Raw genomic sequence first — 17,030 nt, forward strand, 5'->3', positions numbered from 1 at the left:
TTTTCACAGTCTGGCCAAGCTTGTTGCAGCTTTTCTGGGCTGCAGGGGCTCTTCTAGGGGGCTGGTGGTGCTGAGCAGCTATTCCATGGGAGTGGGGCACCCCCTAGGGGCTTGGGCGGGTAGCAGGGCCACTGGAAACCCAAGAGGCACCTCCCGAGGGCAGCCTGACTCAGAAAAACCGCCTGAGATCTTTTCCCGACTCGGCCAGGCTTGTTGCAGCTTTTCTGGGTTGCAGGGGGTCCTGCCTGGAGCTGGCAGTCCTATGCAGCTGATCCTCTAGAGCTTGGCACCCCCTGGGGGCTTGGGCGGGTAGCAGGGCCGTTGGAAACCTAAGAGGCTCCTCCCTGGGGCAGCCCGACTCAGAAAAACTGTCAAGAATTAGGCAGATCTATTCACTGCCTGGCTAGGCTTGTTCTAGCTTTTCTGGGCTGCAGGCCTTTACTTGGGGGCTGGTGGTGTTTGGTGCTGCTCTGCGGAAGTGTAGCCCCTCCAAAGGGCAAGCAGGCCTGTGCAGGGACAGCCCCTGCGGTGGTAGGCTTCAGGCAATTGTTGAGGCCAGCCCTCCTGGCTGGCAGGCAGCCCCAGGTTCGGCGAGAGCGTAGGGGGTGGTAGGGGTGGGGGGAGGGGATGCACTGGGAAGCACAGCTTTCAGCTAGCTAGAGGGCCTGTAAGCTTGCTGTGGCGTGGGGGGTATTCTATGGGGACCCACCCCTTCTTCTCTCCCCTCTCCAGCACCGGCGCAGACCAGGCTCTTCTCCCAGGTTCCCTCTGATGCGGCTTTCCACTTCCCCGCCCCTAGAGTATTGCTCCCTTCCTCTGCGACAGCTTTGTTTTCTAGTCTCCCAGGCAGTCTCTGCCCCGTCAAATGGTTTCTAGACCTCCCAGGCAGTTTCCGCTCTGCCCCACCCCCCCCAGCCCGGGGACTATCCTCTAGAGCCGAGGTCTCGGTGCCCAGCCCCCACCCAGGCGTCCCCCGGCCCTTTCTCGGGGACCACCCTCTGGAGCCCAGGTCTCGGTGCCCAGTCCCCACCCAGGTGTCCCCCGGCCCTTTCTCGGGGACTAACCTTCGGAGGCGAGGTCTCAGTGCCCAGCCCCCACCCAGGCGTCCCCCAGGCCCTTTCTCGGGGACTAACCTCTGGAGCCGAGGACTCGGTGCCCAGCCCCACCCAAGCGTCTCAATTTTTTGGTGACTGTGCCCATAGTTCAGATGGTCCGTTCGGTTCTTGATCGGCTTTTCGGTACTCCAACTTACTGCTCCACTCTTCTCTGCATCTGGAGATTCCTCCGGTTCGTTTGCTCTTTCCCCCGTGTAGGTGACTTTCCAGGGTGCGGATCCCTTTCTCCTCCGCAGTTCCCTTTCGGGAGCGCCCATCCTGCTCGGATTCACCTTCTCTCACTCTCCTCTTTTCTCCCGTTCTGCCCCGTAATGTCACGAACTTCTTGCCATTATTGGAGTTTAGGTTCTTCTGCCAGTGATTGGTTGCTGTTCTGTGCGAGTCATTTATTCTGTAGATGTACTTTTTTTTGTTGTGTTTGTGGGAGAGGGTGAGCGTGTCCCCCTACTCCTCCGCCATCTTGTCCTCCTGGAATTTTAGGTGGAGTGTCCAGGGAAGTCTTGAGAGAAAGTGTTCTGAGTGAGATTTGTGAGAATGAGGACATTCTACACACACACCCACACATCCACACCCCCCCCCCCCGGAGAGAGTTGGGAGGAGAGGGAGAGAGAACATTCTAGACATATACACATTAACATATTGCAACAACTAAATCACATTGTTATACATTGTGTTCCGTAACTGAACCTTGCAGGAGCGGTTTCCCAAACCATAAAAATATGCCTTTATTACTTTATTGTAATGGCTGTACGGAACTTTGTTTTAAGGTTATAACATATTTTACTTAATTGATCCCCTGCTTGTAGACAATTAGGTTGATTTTACAACTCCATTATTATAAATGAACCCTGTTGACAGTCCTTATTTTCTGAAAGCATTTTAACCAATTTCCAGGGCCTGCTGGGTCATCTTTCAGGAATCACTGTTTTGCTCTTTTGTAAAATGGCAGAATGGTCTTAGTTCTGGGGGCTGTTAGTGTCAGTCTTTGGGATAGATTCATCATTGCCGTGCAGCAGTGTAGTTTTGCAAATGTGTGTGGGATATATGCTTACCATATTGAATAACAAGCAGCACCATCTGGAATGAAGGGGAAAAATAACAAAGGGAGTTATATTTCTTTTTTCCCCTAAACTGAACACTTGTGTAGTGAAATGAGAACACAGTATTCCTAACTGCAGCCCTCTTTAACCTGAAGAGTCTTTTCCTTACCCACAAGGTCCCCCTTCCCCAAGCTAGAAGTGTGAAACAGGTTGTTTTGTTGGATAAGCTTCTTTCTTTGGATAATTTCAAGACATAAAGATTTGATTGAGTTTGAGGACTGAAGGGTTTCACTGCTGAGTATGCTTAGGGTCTTTGGTGAAAGATGAGAATGGTGCTTTAATTTGCTCCATTGTACTAGCCTTGGTGTGTTATCCTCCTGTTCTCAGTCAATCTTAGAGGACATATATGATCCTAAGAATCAAGTTCTCATAGAAACATAGTTTTGTCAAGATCCTGAATCTCCTGCCTCTAGTCCTGTCCTTGGACAAACTTTATTCTGCATGGATCTATTTATGAAAAATAAGAAATTAAATAATATTTAAGGAAGAAAGTCAGAAAGAGAAAGTCACCTATTATATAATATTACTAATATGTGGAATTGAAAATATGACACAAATGAACAAATCTGCAGAATAGGAACAGACTCACAGACATGGAGAACATACTTGTGGGTGGCAAGGGGGAAGGGGAGGGAGTGGGATGGGCTGGGAGTTTGGGGTTAATAGGTGCAAACTATTGCATTTAGAATGGATAGACAATGAGTCCTGCTGCATGCACAGGGAACTATATCCAATCACTTGTAATGGTACATAATGGAAGATAATATGAGAAGAAGAATGTATATATTTGTTTGACTGGGTTACTTGCTGTACAGCAGAAATCAGCAGAACCTCTAAGTCAACTGTAATTTAACAAATTAAAAAAAGAAAGCCCCTACACAGAGATGTTCAGTAAATATTAGTTGAACTTGTATTTGAATATACTTTATTTTTTTTCCCTTCTCTCTTTCTCAGCTAGGATTCCGCTCCTTAGTGAAATTATGCAGAAAGCCACCTCCGAAAGTTATTTAGAAGTCAGTCCAAAGTGAAGAGGCAAACTCCAGCACCTGCTCTGGCTTTTGAAAAGTTCTGTTTTCTCTTGTCTTTTTTCATATCTCAGTCACGCCTCCTGAGACTCCTAATGCTAGAATAACTACAAACACAAGTCACTAAGTTTCTCAGGCAGCACTGACACAAAATGAATCAACAGTGTCAGCCCTGCACCACTCAGACTGAAAGAGCCTTCATTGTTAAGCTAAGTTTGGATCAGAAGTTCTTCTCTCTGAGGAGCTTTGCTCTCTCTTTCCGACTTTGGAGTGGGTTATGATGACAGCTCTGGGATATGGAACACAAGAAGAGTACATGTAATCAAAGAAATCACATAATCTCATAAATGATATCTTTGCAAAGATTATTATTGCCTACTCATAAATGAAGAAACTGGAGCTCAAAGAAACCCAAAACTACACAGCTCTGGAGCTAAATTATAAATATGAATATATAGAGCATTCAGTGCAACCACAAGGCATTTAGGCATTCCATGTTACACTGTAACTGATTCCAGAGAAAACAGGAGAATTAAGCCCATCTTCAAAGTTACACAGGAGAGTCAGCAGGCATGTGTTAGAACTCCCAAATAACAGTGAAAAGTTTCCAGAAAGTTTCTAAATTCAGTATCTCTAAATCTTCCTTTTGTACATCAGAAAACTGGGGAGGGGGGAAGCACCTCTCTGAATATAAATTTTACAGACTTCTTATAACATTGGATGTTCTCTGCTTTCCATGTTATTTTAGAGCAACTCTTCAGAGACTAAAATAACAGACACATTCTATCATTACACTAAATTATTGAAATGCTTTTAGTTCCCTGAATATTCATTCCAATTCTTTCTTTGCTCTTGGACATTTTCACATGCTTTCTATCTTTGGGGACCATTTCCCATACCTTCAGTCAGTCTCCCATAACACTCTCTTATTTATGCTTTCACATTTTACTTGACTAATTCCTACTCATCTTTTACTTTTTTTAAAAAAAAATAGTGGTAATTATTGCTATTTTAAACTGTAATTCTTCTCTAGGGCACTTAGAGGGAGGGAGGGTGTTTCAGGTGAGAGGGAGGGCACTGAGCTGCAGTTGAGTGGGCAGGGTTGGGCCGGTCACTTAGCTGCAGGGGCTGGACCCTCCGAGCGTGCACAGGCGGTGTGCTTGAGTCCAGTTGCTGACCAGGTGCTGCGCCTGCTCTTAAACCCACATACGCGGGCCGCTGGCAGAGGCACAGGCGCACCATGTTGTAGCCCATGTCATGCCAGATTTTCTTGCAGTTGAGTCTCCAGGTAGGGTTCTTGCATGTGAGGAGCAGCTCCTTGAGGTTCTTTTTCACATGAGAGACGTGGTGCTGCAGCTTGTCAGTGCCCTGGGCAAGTAGCCTGGCCTCTGAGAGTTGGGTGCCTAGGTGTCTCCGGTACATGTGAATTAGAGATCTGTCCAGTTTCTCACTAGTCTCCAGGCGAGTTTTTGACAGAAGATCCTTGCTGCGGGTGAAGTACATCTACTGACCAAATTTTGTGCATGGGTGCATCGTTCCCCTCCTTGGTCCCAAGGTCATGTTCATTTTATCCTGGGTGGGCGGGAGTGCAGGGGGATCATACCTGTTTCCTATCCCCTCTCCTGCATCTTCCCTTTCTCTCTCCTGGGTATTGTCTCATTCTAGACTCCAGTCACCAACGAGGAGCTGCACTGGTGAGGCCCATCTTCAGCTCTAAGATTCTGTGCATTTTCTGTCCTAGGGAGGTGTACACATTGTAGCCTGTCTGCTGTTGCTGCTTCTGGATATCTTCTTCATTCTTTGCCATATATAGCAAAGTTTTCTTGAGCTCCATCAACAGTCCCTTGGCTTCGAACAGCAATGTGATGCACTCTGGGGTATAGGTGTCCACAGGGTCTGGAGGCAGAGTTTTCAGGCCCTGTCCTATTCATCTTTCAGCTCACTTCTGGTCACATGAAAGTGATCTCATTCTTTATTTACTTCTTTATAGTTCCCATTAATAGGAAATATATGAAAGTAGGGATATTGTAGATCATGTACTACTGTATCCTCAGCATTGGACACAGGGCTGGCACATAGCTCATGCTCAGTAAATCCTTTCAGAATGAATGAATGAGTGAAGTCATGAATAAGTGAACAACATAAGTAGATTAATCCTTCCAGCAGTTAAAGAGTTCATTTTACAACTTTTGCACTTAAAAACTACTATGTGCTTTTAAAAAACCTACTATGTGCTTTAAATATTTGCTTGACACAGTTGAAGAATTGTAATTTAGAAAACTTCAGATCCCCATTCATATTACCAATAATCATGCTTTGGCATTCTGATGTTAGGTTGTACCCATGCTCCCTCTTAGACTGCTTATAACTAGGCAGTTATAGCCACCACACAGAATGGAAGGGACCTCCACCCAAAATTTGGTTCAGATGTCAAAACACACACGACAAGAGAGTATGAAAATGTTTATTTCTCACATAATGAGGCTTTCCAGGGAGGCCAAGGTGGCTCTCAGTAAGGTCTGAAATGGCTTGAGATTTTTGTGGTGTTTAAGGGATGGGGCTGGAGTGAGAGTTCCTGTGCATGGTCAGAGGCTTGTGTGATTTGACCTTCCTGCCAATATCGAATAAGAGAGTACCCAGGCTTTCTTAGTATCTTGCCCATTTATGGGGAAGAAAGGAAGGAGGTAGGGGTCTCAAAAGCTGTCAAACATCCAAAATGGAGTCAGGCTTGTTACATAGACATATCTTTGTATAATTGCATCCTTTTCAGTGCAGGGGGATTTGTGACTTCTTTTTTTCTTTCTTTCTTTGTATTTTTAGGGCCGCACCCTTGGCATATGGAAGTTCCCAGGCTAGGAGTCAAATTGGAGCTGTGGCCGCCAGCCTATGCCACAGCCACAGCAAAGTCAGATCCGAGCCGAGTCTGGAACCTACACTACAGCTCACAGCAATGCCGGATCCTTTACCCACTGAGCAAGGCCAGGAATTGAACCTGTGTCCTCATGGATGCTAGTCAGATTTGTTTCCGCTGAGCCATGATGGGAACTCCTTGTGACTTATTTCTACCAATAGGATATAACAAAGCTAATGAATGGTCTTCTTTGAAATCACTCCAGTGATTGCATTACATTGAATAAGACTCCATCATAGTGCATTGCATAGAGACTTGAAGCAGGTGACCAGGTTGGAGAAGCCCTTATGACAAAGAATTGTTGGTGGCCTCTAAGAATTGCAGGTGGCCTGTACAATCTGATGCTAGCCTCCACCCCACATCCAACAAGAGGAAGGTCCTGAATTGTGTGACCACAAAGAAATAAATTCTGTCAGCAGCCTAAATGAATGTAGAGATGGATTCTTCCTCAGTCAAGCCTTCAGATGAGAACATAGCCCAAACCAACCTTGATTATAGCCTTGGGACACTGAGCAGAGGACTCAGCTAAACCATGCCTAGACTCAGGACCCACAAAAACTGTGAGGGAATAGATGTATGTGTTGTTCTAATAAGCTACTATGTATGTGGTAATTTGTCATGTAGCAAGAGGAAACTAATATGCATTCCAGCCAAATAATATGTCACACAGTTTCTCCACAACTACTTTTTCAACTGATTATCGTGCCAATATTTCTAGCTAGTTTACTTTTCTGAATCACTCAGTTACTCTATCACTGTGGTGGTCTGTATATCAGGTGAGTTTTTAGACTGTTCCAGGTCTTCAGGGCTTACCCCAAATCATACAGGGTAAACGACACCTTAATAATACCTCATAATTATGGACAGTTTTTCATGGCCATTACATCACAGAACATTTTTAGTGAATTATCCCATTTAATTTTCCCAGTAAAATTATAAAATGCATAATATTAATGTATAGATAGGAAAATTGAGATTACATAGATAGGGAAATATCTATATAATCTGTGAATGGAGATTCATAGATGTTGAAGTATGTATGAGAAATAACCCACCTAGTCAACCTCAGATCTGGAATTCAAGCCTGGAGTTGTGCTTAGAGCAAATACCATTCCTCTCCTGTAGAAAGGTTTTGTCAACTTATATCTCCGCTGGTGACATTGTAACTTTAAAATAGACCTTACATTTTTTTTCCAGAACCAGTTACAATTATAATAAATCTAGGCTTCCCACACTCAAAAGAATCCACAGCCATGAATAAAGCACCAAAAATCAAGAGCATTGAATTTTTATTTCCTTAAACCAGGATCAGGTTTGTTTTCATCACGGTGCACTAGGATTTCTGAGTCATTACTTTGAAAAAATCTGCATGTGTCCATCTTTTTACCCAATGACCTGTTGTCATGATTAGGAGATAGCATGCCCTCCTCAAAGAAAAATGTAAAAAACAAGCAGAGAAAATTTTTATAAGAATTATTAAAGGAAACCAGCTGGAACCAGAAAAATTGGGAGCAGATTAATTTCCTAAGGGTGTGCCTAATGCTAATTTATGCCTGGGATGGAGGTCTATTTGTTAGGTAGCATTATTGCAGAAAGGTAATCTAGAGCTTTTGGGTCTCTGGGAAGCAATATCTCTCTTTGTTTACCTATTGCATAATTAATTCAGGACTTAATTGTATTCAATAGAGGTGGAGAATTTAAAAATAAAAAGGTTTCACTGGTTCTGGGAACATGCATTTTATTACTATGATAAAAGAGCCATTTCTTGCAGTCTCCATTTGCTGCATTTTTTCATTGCTTCTCATCTCCAGTATATTACAAAGGCTGGGATCTGGTCCCTTTGCTGAGAACAGTGCTTGAAATGGGTGCCATAGTTTGCCTAATAATGCTTTCAAGTTAGGGTTTCCATTTTTGACCATCAGCTGGAAGGTATATATATCTTCCTATGAACTGATATCCTTTTTATGCCCTTGGCCTATCTTCTACCTTGGACTCAAGGAGCATATTTTTTTCCCCAGTATTCCTGGAAACACATCACATAAAAGAAAGATGCCAGTTCCATCCTAATACAAGGTGGCCGTCGTCATTATCATCATCGTCATCCTCAGTGTGGCAGACATTGCTTCATCCATCCCAGGCCCTGGGATCTTCCCCTGTTTGTTCATTCACTCTTTCCTTTCAACTCTGCTTCTGCCCCCCATCTCGCCCTGTTGCTTGCCCTTGGGGGTACTCCAGGTACTTTACCTGCATGTGTATTGATCCAGAAAGTGCTATGATTTTGTATGCTGTCTTCCCTCACTACTCTAGTCATGACTTTTATTCAGTGACTGAGTGGAGCAGGAGTATGAAAAGTGGAGAGCATGGCAAATCTGAGAATGATTTTATTCACTGGTCTTTTCCTGCAGGGCTAGGCTGTCACTGGGATTTTTTTTCCTAAAAGTGCACCTTTGTATGGCTCCTTCCTCTTCCCTGCCTTGCATCTCCCACTCCCAGTTTTCTCCTAGAAGAGCACATCCTCCATCCTTGTTCTGCTTCTGTTTTAATTAAACAGTTAATACTGTCGTCACATTAAATTATTTAATTCTCACAAAACCCTTTGCAGTAGATAGCGTTAGCCTTGCACTACAGAACACATTGAATATTTTCTCCAAATAGCTAATCAGTATTGCTGCCCAGATTTGAACACAGATTCCTGCAACTCTTAAGACCTGTTCTCTGAACCTTGACATATGCCCCTCAATAGAAACATTCTGCTATTAAGAGTGAGTAGTTTCACTGTAAAATAGTAGCTGAGGAACTGATTTACTAATCGGAACATTTGGATTCACCTCACTCTTTTACTTGGTGTGTGAATTTAGGCAAGTTGCTTTATTTTTCTAAGAATTAGTTTACTTTATAAAAATAGAAAAAAACCCCTAATATCTGTCCTTCTTATTTTCACCTTTGAAAATTAGGATAGGGTAATATGATGAAGGTGAGAATTGCTTTGAAGTTGTCAGGTAAGATTAGAGGAAAGAACATACTCTTGGATTTGGATTTGATAGTTGATTTGACAACGAACTAGCAGTGTGGTCTTGGGCAAAATATTCACCCCTGTGAGCAGTGTCAGCTTTTGTAAAATGGGGATAATCATGCCTTCTTCTTTTCAGTTCTGAGATTAGTTGGCTAGCTGTTCTGTAAATGTGGCTACGAAAGTCAACCATGTCCAGGGTCTAGCCCAGTCCAGGTCCTCAGTAAATGTTAGCCAGACCCATTGTCTTTTCTTCCTCAAGTTGGTGCCTGGACTCAGAAATAACCTAAAATTTTCACTTTTTTTTTTTTTGCTCGTATAACATGTTTCTGTGTGTGTATATATATACAACAGCACATATTTTGATTAAGCTTGTCTTTGCTTAATCAAAAAAAAGCATATCCGTTAGTATGCTTTCTTTTTTTTGGCTGTCTTTTCATGTATATTTTATTCCTAATCAGTGTCAGAAACCTTATGCAAGGGTTTGTTTGTTTCTATCTACTTTATCTACCCAGAGTTGCACTTTTATAGAGTTTTTTTTTTTAATCTAACTTAATTTTTATGTATTTTAAATCAAGCTCTATGGAAAGAAACTGTGTGTTCATTGTATGTGTTCAGTGTGTGTGTGTGTGTGTGTGTGTGTGTGTGTGTGTGTGTGTGTGGTTCCCAGTGGCTGGGCTCTGAGACAGGCTTATAGCAGGATACTTCCGATTTGGGCATCAGTTCCCAGTGACTGAAACTTGCTCCCTGGAAAGTATCGTAAACACTCAGAGTGACCTGAAAGACAATTTGCTGTTTCCATTTATAAATAGAACAGTTGAGAGAAGGCAAGTGATTCATTCAAGACTAGAGTCCAGAACTTATTACTTCTGATCCAAAACTTTTTATCCATGCTGTTCTTTGAAATGTGTAAGAGATAGAAAGTTCCTCTAGAAAGAATTTAAAATACACTAATGCTTGTTGTTCAGAATATATTTGTAGAAATTGTTTCTTCTGTCCTCTTGCCAGCTGTCCAGCCTTTCTGACCATATATATTGTTTTGGTTCAGTTAAAATCCATTCCTTGTCCTTATGCAGTTCCTGACATTGCCAACTTTGTTGAAGATTAGGCAGACTCAGAAGAGAGTCAGAGTGGCTTTGAATTGTAACTATGCTTGCTACTGGTTGCACAAACTTGGAAGGTTATTTAATCTCTCAGTTTCTTCACAGTAAACTTAGAAGGAAAATACATGTCTTGAAAAGTTATTGAGAAGATGAGATTTTATAATACATGGCCTAATCTAGAGACCAATGCATTAACTACTAATAAATGGGTCTTAGAACACTAAGAATACTAAACCTTCTTCAGAATTATGAGATATACTTCATTCTTTGTGAAAGTAAGGATGCATACAATAAATTCCAGAGTAAGATGGGTTGTTCGGGGGAAGTTTTAATGCAAAATGACTATTTGCTTCTTTCTTAGGTATATAAGGTAAAAGAACATCAGAATGGTGTGATTTGCCTAGTGACAGTGATAGTAAGATGATGGAAGGCCCACTTCTTGATCTCTACGCCTTCTGCAAGAGCACAGCTGATATTAGAAAGTGCTTATGTTTTGTTTCCTTTGTTCTTTTAGTCCTGGAGCGGCATGTGGGCCAAGGTGGAGGAGGGGGGTGGCAGTGTTCCTTGAAGAGTGTTACTTGTGTATATGTCACATTGACTCTGTGTGTCTCCAAGCCTCTGCACTCAGCCACCCAAATGTACCCAGTACAGAATCACTGGAGAAATCCTCCTACTTAATAAGGATCTACTTTGTGTTTGGAATTGGCCTAGGTGCTTTTTACACACTGTTTTATTTAGTTCTCACCAGTTTTGTGTTAGACAGAATTACGTGTACTTAGCAGATGGAGAAACCGAGATCCATAATATTTTTTTGCAAGAGGCCAAGTGATAACCATTTGTGGTTTTGCAGGCCATGTATGTCCAACCCAAGATTGCCATTATTTGTGTGCAAGGAGCCATAGATGGTGTGTAAACAAATGGGTGTGGCCATGTTCCAATACAACTTTATTTTCAAAAGAAGATGATGAGATGGATTTGGTTCATAGGTTGACATGTACCAACCTCTGCTTTACAGTGATTATGAGGTAAAACCACTATTTAAAATGAGTTTTGTCTGCCTCCAGAGCATATATACCCTGCACTGATATCTACTCTCTCCCTGGCAAGTTTTTAGATTAGGAAGAAACCCAAACATATCCTACCAGATGGTGGTTTTCAGTTTCCAGGCTTTAAAGAAAGTCTACAGCTTATCAACTGGCACAACAACCAACTCGGGGGAAAATTCCTTGAATTGGAGGCTTTGTGTCTGGAAAGAAATGGCTGTGTATCTCAGTCAGGCCTTGCATGTTTGGTCCTATTGAGTGAGGACAAGCATGACACCAGTGGGCCAGGTGCACTCTGATGGGGCCTTGGCACTCTCTAGCTTGGACTTTGAACCATATTGATGCTTTGGGTTTACACTGAGGATCACTGTAAATTCACCTCGAAGAAGGCAAAGAGACTGACATTATCTAAAAGGTGAAGAAAGAACCTAAAGAGGACCCAGAGCAAGTAAAGAGGGATCTAAATGTGGCAGTGCCTCTCAGTAAGGCCACACTCCACTGGCTTTGAAAAATAGCCCAATTGTCTTCAATTTCAGTGTGCAGAAAAATGATGAAGCCATGTGACCTCATACCGTAAATCCCCACACACATAAACCCTCCCTGTGCAATTAATTGTTCCTCTAAATTGTTCTTGTCTAAGGGAAATGAATAGTCAGTTCTATCTGTCACCCAGGGGAGACATGAAACAGTCACAGAGTAAGACCATTCTCGGCGACCTCAGCCATCAAAGAGAGAGGTTGGGTTTCTAGTTTTGTGAATGTGTTAGCTATCAGAGCACCTGTAATGAAACACAGCATAGTGATGGAGAGAACCTGGCCATTTATCATTCATCAACATATTTGGCCAGCCAGAAAAGGCAAGAGAAAAGATCCTAGAATTCCAAATCATGCCAGCATGCCTGGTTGCTGTTTTCATGTTGGACCTTGGGCAATTGTAGAGGGAAGAGCTCTGGACCTGAAGCCAGATGATGTGCTTTAAAGTTCCAGCTCTCACAGTTATCTGCTGGGTCGGCCTGGGCAAAGTCACTCCCTGTGACCCAGATGGCTCTCACGTGAAGCGATTCTCTGCTCTTCCTAAACACAATTAGGCTGCATTTCTTAGGTTTCGTGTAGTCAGTTTGGCTATGTGGCTGAGTTCTGGTTAATGGGATGTGGCTGGATGGGATGAAGCCAACTTCCAGGTCTAGGCTGTGAAAACTCCCTTCATTCTTTGTCCTTTTCCTCATGTAGGCGAAGTCCAGGGAGTCTTTCTAGGGACTCCGGGAGGCCGATAGAGGACCCTGGCTTCCTGAGTGGAGCAAAGACCTTTTCTGTCTTCCTGCTCTGCCCACTCTCCTCAACCTGCCAACTAGACTTTAGTAAATGGGTAAAACCACTTATATTCCAGAATTCATCTGTTATAGTAAGTGTTAATTCCAGTGGTGACAGGAACAGCTGATTTCTTTTTTTCTTTTTTTTTTTTTGCTTTTTAGGGCCCACCTGTAGCATATGGAAGCTCCCAGGCTAGAGGTCGAATCAGAGCTGCAGCTGCCAGCCTACACCACAGCCACAGCAATGTGGGATCCAAGCCTCATCTGCAACCTTCACCACAGCTCATGGCCGACGCTGGATCCTTAACCCACTGAGCAAGGCCAGGGATTGAACCTGCTTTCCTCATGGATACTAGTCAGGTTCATTACCATTGAGCCACAACAAAAACTCCCTAATATTAAAAAAAAAATCTTACAATCTTATTTGTCAATTATACTTCAATAAAGTGGGAAAATTTTACATATAAATTATTTAGTATTCTGTCTCTACTTATTACTTATCTGATGTGATACTTACTTAATAAGCCCATGTACTTTTCTGTCCTACTGTTCTGTACCATTTCTTTGGCTTCCATGACCCTCACCAAGGCATGGTCCTGCGTCCAAGCAGGGACGCAGGACCACCTTTGTATACTACAATTCCACATTTTTTTTTCATGCAGAAACAGGATAAGTAATTTAAAATTGAGAAAAATAAGTGAAAGAAGATTTCAAAAGCCTCAAAATGTAGCATAGAAGGAGATGAACAAGGGAAATCATGTGAATGCAACATGTTTTTAAGAAATTATTATGGGGTAAATTGACATATTTTGAATATTTGGTGTTCTGCTAAAGTCAAGAAGGGAAAGCAGTGATAATACTTTGATAACAATTCCTATTTAAGTAAGGATTAAGTTGAACAGCTGATATTTTTGAGCCCTTCCATTAAGATAGGCATTGGGCTCCCATGAACTATCTCTTATGGTCTTCAAAACAGTAACTGTGTAAGTTCTGTTAATATTCCTCTTTCAGAGGTGAAGCCAAACCCGACAGAGGTAAGATACCTTGTCTGATCTCCCACAGTTAATGTGTGGAGGAGCAGTGACTTGCTTGAAACCTCAGGTTCTTCTCCGTAATCCAGATGGCGGTCTCCTCCCCACCTACCCAAAATGTTATCACACTTGTCACATGAGTTAATAGAAAGGCACTTTGGAGGACTAAAAGAATTACATAAGTGTCAGATGCCATCATTTGTTCTGCTTAATCACTGTTTTCAGCATTGTAACATGAAACATGTATGGATTCCCTGGAGGCAGATCATGGTGGCAACCTAACATTCCTTGCTGTGTGATTGGCATGTAGTGTAAAAAGTGCAAGATAGTGCAGGAAACATGAGAGGTGAGTATAAGCAGAAAGATGAAGCAGGAAGAAGTATTTATAAGAATTCTGCTCCTATCGCATCCTCTATTCCCTCCAGCTGTTTTCTCTGGTCCATAATTAGGCATGCTATTACTAACTGATAACTGACATCCTAAATCACCCTGTTGTTTCTCAAGTAGCTGATATGATACTTAGGGAAGTCCAGGTCTTAGGACATAAGGAAATGGGAAATTTTGGCATTTATGGGTTTTCCTTGAAAGAAAATACAGAAAATTGTTATAGCATATACTAGTTGATGTTCAATTCTGATGTACTTTTTTGTCTAGGCCAGATCTTAGGACATGAAGAAATGGGAAAATAAGGTTTTATGGTTTTTCCTTTAGAAAAAAAAAAGTAGATCATTATACCATACCAATGAATTCTGAAATTTAATTCAAACTTAGAAGGTAGAAATTCATGACAGATTATTGAAGTACATTTTTAGCATGTCTGTTGTCTAAGTTTTGACTCAAACATCACAAGCTATAGGGCTCTGCTATGTTTCTGACTTATTATCATTACTTTTTAATTAATTTTTTTTTAGAGCTGTACCTGTGGCACATGGAAGTTCCCAGGCAAAGGGTCCAGTTGGAACCATAGCTGCTGGCCTACACCACAGCCTTAGCAGTGCGGGATCAGGGATCAAGCCTGCATCCTTATAGATATTAGTCAGGTTTGTTACCACTGAACTACAGAAGGAACTTCTGTTTCTGTCTTTTAAAAGTTTTCTTTTTTTTTTTTAACTTAAAGTGACATTCATCGAATGTTAAATTGGTGTCAGGAAATTTCTTACAGTCTGTATCTGTTTGGCAGTAAGAAGGACCTAGAAATTTTGAGGCTATGTTCCTGCATGACAACGCTTGTTTGGGACTTAAGAGTGCTTTGCATCTAGATAGGCCCTGAACTGCCTGCTTGGCCACAGTCTTCACCACTCCCTATTGCTTTTCGACGTAGTAGCCAAGTGTTAGTTCCCACTTAACCCTGTCCATCTTGATTGTTTGACTCAATTACACTGATGTAATGCTTCCTCTACTGAATCTGCTACCTGTGCTTTACAATGTATCTTCTCTGGGAAGGTAATATTTAATGCTAATAAAACTATACCCTCCTCTGTGTTGTTTCTGGAGCAGAGATGATGTGCTATTCATTCTAATTATTGGATAAGGCAGGCTTTCTAGGATTTGTTCAGGCACTGTGGATTTTGCATAAAAATCCTCTCTTACCATCCCTTCTCTACTTGAATATCCACTATTTATCATTCAAACTCACCCACAGTGTCACCTCCTTGAGGAAATATTCCACAACTTCAACCACCTGAACACTCTGGATTGGTTTTCATTTATTTATTTATTTATTTATTTTTTAATGGAATATCTCTTTGTTTATTTATTTTTGTTTTTTGTTGTTATTATTTTTCTTCCTATGTGGCTCCTTTATGTTTTTATATAGAACTGTAGGTTCGCTTCTGTCCAAAGACTTATTGCAATTGTGGATTCACTTGTTTACCTTTCACACAAACTTGGAAGACTCATCACCCCTCCTGAATAGGTCATATTCTATCCAGTCATCATGCCTTTGCATATGCCCTTTCCTCTTCCTAGAGTACCCTCTCCCATCTGCAGCACTCTCCTGGGCACAAGGAAATGCTACTCATCCTTTAGGGCTTCTTAGGAATTATGTTTTCAGTGAAACTTTCCATGGAATCTCTACACTGGCTCGATTCCCCTAAACAGTGCTCTCATAAAGCAATTCGAGACCATACTACTTATCACAGAGCACTCTGCTTCTCACACAAGACCCCTCCCATTGACATGAGAAAGATCCTTGAGGGAAAGGGCCTCTTTATTCTCCCTAACTTTAACATTAAGTAGTATGAAAAGGAAGGAAGGAAGGGAGGAAGGAAGAAAGGAAGAATAAAGGAAGGGATTTCTTTGTGACTTGGTAGGTAGGCTCTTACCCAAGTTAATGTCACCCTCTGTCCTTGTCTCTTCTATTCCAAATCCAGTTGGTCTGCTTATCATCTCTTATTGAATACCACTGATATGTCCTAGCCTGTTTTCCTTTCTCTAATGTTAGTGATTTTTGAATGAAACTATCATGCAGTGTCTTATTTTGTCAGACAACTTCTCAGTGGCTTTCCTTATTGTTGGATTCTCCCTGTCTTGGAAAAGTCCTATGTAAATGCCTATAGTTCTGTAGTGTAGTTTAGTGTTATTTATCCTTGTTTTCCAGGCTCTATCATCACCTGTGTCTTTTACCAGAATAGTCTCTGTAACCAGTAAGGCTCCTTTGGAAGTAAATGACAAAAGCCATCTTGAACAGTTGGAGGCAAAAAAAAAAGGATAATATACTTGTTTGCCCAAATATCATACAGCATAAATATGTCATAGGAAAAATTTGCAACTTAACCTAAGGGACATTCCGACTCAACTTGATTCACTGTGTCTTAAGTCCAAAAATCCTGGGAAAGAGCCAGAATTAGCAGTTTGATGATGGCTTCTCTTTCTCAGACCCACCGATTTAAGCTGGGAGAATGGCACACATTTTGTAAAGTGACTACTTCTGTGGTTACCATGTGAGGAGTGGAGAAGGGCCAGAAGAGGAGGGACAGGTCAAGCAAAACAATATGTCCATTTCATTCCCTCTCTAGCTATTTGGGAATTAGTATCTCTTCAATGCCAGTCACTTACTGAATAGCTACCACGACCAGATTAAAAAAATGCAGTAATAAATAAACTAGATAAAATCACTCCTATCATAAGATGGACATATTTTCCATGAATCAGCAGATATTTACTGGGCACCTGCTGTATTCAAAGGGTGTCCTAGGTACTATGGTGAGGTGAAAGTGGAAGATGCAAAGATATATGCATAATCTCAGCTCCCACAAAGCTTCTAGACTGAGTAGGAAATAGTATGTTTGAACAAGTAAATGTTACACACGACTGGCCAGTCCATTCATTTTAGCAGACACTCACTGAGTAGGCAGCGCATGCCATTGTGTTAGACACTTAGG

The sequence above is a fragment of the Phacochoerus africanus genome, chromosome 4 (assembly GCF_016906955.1).
Source record: "Phacochoerus africanus isolate WHEZ1 chromosome 4, ROS_Pafr_v1, whole genome shotgun sequence".
Taxonomy (NCBI): Eukaryota; Metazoa; Chordata; class Mammalia; order Artiodactyla; family Suidae; genus Phacochoerus; species Phacochoerus africanus.